This window comes from Heliangelus exortis, chromosome 2 (genome assembly GCF_036169615.1).
Source record: "Heliangelus exortis chromosome 2, bHelExo1.hap1, whole genome shotgun sequence".
Taxonomy (NCBI): Eukaryota; Metazoa; Chordata; class Aves; order Apodiformes; family Trochilidae; genus Heliangelus; species Heliangelus exortis.
Window position 1 is genome coordinate 3688366 of NC_092423.1, and position 3084 is coordinate 3691449.

Genomic DNA, 3084 nt, shown 5'->3' on the forward strand with positions numbered 1-3084 from the left:
GTACTGGTTGTCTTCATTTATGGTTTTGAAATAGCTGAGTGGATTAGAAACAAGGCTGATTGGCCATCTCATTTTCCTGTGCATCTTCAGTGGTTCACATGACAGTGATCAAAGCACTTTAAGAACAAGCTCAGTTCCTCTCTTCAACAAGGAGCCTCAAAACCAGAGAGGTCTTGGATGCTGTCGTGGTGCCTGCTGGGGTGCACGGGGTCTCCTGCAGAAAGAAAACCCCATATGAACTCAGGATTCTGGTCTCAGAGGTAGTGTGCTCTGAGATCTCCCTGGGTTTACACTGATGTGTTGTGTTCACAGGGATTTAGGAAGGATTATTTAAAAAGAGCCTGGATGTGGCACTCAGTGCCATGGGCTGGGAACTGCTGTGGGAGTGGATCAAGGGTTGGACTTGATGATCTCTGAGGTCCCTTCCAACCCAACCAATTCTAGGATTCTATGATTTTTATTCCATCATCTACACACTGAAGAGACACCAGATTTATCTTCTGGACTGTAAATTTATAAATACATTTATAGAAACACAGAATAGGTTGGGTTGGAAGGGACCTGGAAGATAAGATCCCCTCTCCAACCCCTCTCCATGGGCAGGGACACCTCCCACCAGCCCAAGTTGCTCCAAGCCCCATCCAACCTGGCCTGGAACATTTCCAGGGATGGGGCAGCCACAGCTTCTCTGGGAAACCTGGGCCAGTGTTTCACCACCCTCACACTGAACAATTTCTTCCTCATGTCTCATCTAAATCTCCCCTCTTCCAGTTTCAAGCCATTACCTTTAATTTTGTCACTCCATGACCTTGGATAAAAGTCCCTCCTCACCTTTCCTGTAGCCTCTTCAGACACTGGAAGATGCTCTTAGATCTCCCTGGAGCCTTCTCCAGGCTGAACCACCCCAACTCTCAGCCTGCTCTGTTTCAGCCTTCTGGACTCTCTCCAGAACTTCCATGTCTTTCCTGCACTGGGGGCTCCAGATTTGGACCCAGTACTCCAGGTGAGGTCTCCCAAGAGTAGAATAGAAGCACCCCCACCTTGAGTACTGTGTCCAGTTCTGAAGCCTTCATGGAAACTTATCCAAGCCCCAGAGTGCAGTCAGCTGGGGCATTATCTCTCTGTAGCTTTAAAAGTCTTTTCAGCATCATGTTTTATGGCTTTTCCTGCAAAACTTGCACTTTGGAGTGCTGAAGTTTAGGAATTAAGATGCAGCATGGTCCCAGAGGTTCTCTCCCAGCTGCCTGGCAGTAAGGGAGATTTTGTAGATTGCTGTTAAAATTTCAGCCTCATCTCTTACTAGAACCAAGCTAGTTAATGGAATTAGTTAGTCCTGCTTACCAGTCCCAACTGGGAGCTTGTAGACTTCTCTTTGGCTAATTTTAGCCACTTTGGCTAAAGGTTCTGACTCCATAGGAATGAATGCCTTGATGTGACAAAATTCAGCTTTCCCACCAGCTGAATGTGATGGTTTCAGGGGGTGGGAAATGTCCTTTGGGAGAGGGACACTTCGGAGGAGCCTCCTTAAGGAGGAACCAAAGAGTCTGGTAAAAATCCAACAGCTTTGAACAAACTGGGCTTGGGGGATGCTTAGAAATACTCAGAGGGGGGGTGTCAGGAGAAGGGGTCTTTTTCCAGTGGTGCCCAGGGACAGGGCAAGATGTAATGGGGATAAACTTGATCCATAGGAAGTTCCATCTCAACATGAGGAGGAACTTGGCTACTTTGGAACTGCCCAGAGAGGTGGTGGGGTCTCAGTCTCTGGAAATATTCAAAACCCACCTGGACACCATCCTGTGCCACCTGCTCTGGGTCAGCCTGTCCTGGCAGGGCCTTGGCCAAGGTGATGATCCCCACAGTTCTCCTCCTTCCCTTAACATTCTGTGAGTCTGTGATTTTATTTATTTTTTTTTTTCTCCCTGTTTCTTCCCAGGAGATGCAGCAAAAGCAAAACATGATGGGTAAAGCTCTGGATCCTTCCACTCCTTTCTAATGTGTCTAAAGTGAAATATTTTCTACTCTCTGAGGCTTAATCTTTAGCAGGGAGTAAGTTCTGGGGAAAGAAGCTCTGGGAGAGCCTCAAATTCTTCAGCAGGATTCTTCTACTGGAAAGTCAGAGCCTACTCTTTGCCTTTTGGCCTTTTAACTTTGGAGCTTGCTGAGCTGCTGGCTCGGGGCACAGAAATGTCAGCAGGAGGTGTGGGATGGTTACAGGGCTGCAGAACTCATCCCTGGGCTTGGCAGAAGAAGCAGAAGCCACGGTGTGGCCCTGGCAGGAGGGCAGAAGCAGAAGAGAAGGTTTGGGCAGGCAGAAGGAGGTGATGAGCAAAAACTGATGGCTGGGGAGGGAGGAGAGCACCTTGTGCTTCTGAACTGCTCTGCCCTTTGAAATCAAGATGTTATTTTTATTCTGTAAATAAATGGTTGCTCAAAGGATGTTTCTTCTCAAGATGCCAACAGAGAAGAGCAGCAGCCTCTCCTTTATTTTTTTTCCCCCCCTTTTCCTAAGGTGAGCTGGAAAAAGCAATTATAACTCCCTTCTTCTTTTGAAGATGCTGATAAAAGGAGGTGGGAGGATAAGTGCCAAAAGGAGAACTACTCCACAAGTGATAGAAATACACGGGGTTTTTATTTTTAAAACAAAGTAACTCAACTTTGGCTGTGTGCTGACTTTCAAAGGTGACCTAATTGCATGTAAAAACAGGTTGGGGGGAGAAGGAGGAAGGAAACAGTGGCCAGAAGAAAAAGAACAGCTTCATCCTGAAAGGTTCTACCTCCTCAGGATGCTGGCTGCCTCAGCTCTTATCTCCAAGACCCCTCTTGCAGCAAGCCCCAAACCAAGGTCAGGAGGTGTGGAAAGGTGCAGACTCCAGCACTGTTTTTTTTTTAAAAAAAAAATAACCCAGCCCTCCTGACCTCAGCTGTGAGAAGCTTCTGCAGGCTGGGGGGGTCACAGGGGTGATTCCACCCCTCTTGGCTTTTACAGGCACCTCCTGGCTGACTGCAAATAAATCTCTGCTCAAGGGATGACCTTCTGGAGATCATTTTGGGAAGAAACATTCTGATGTCAGCAGGAAATGAAGG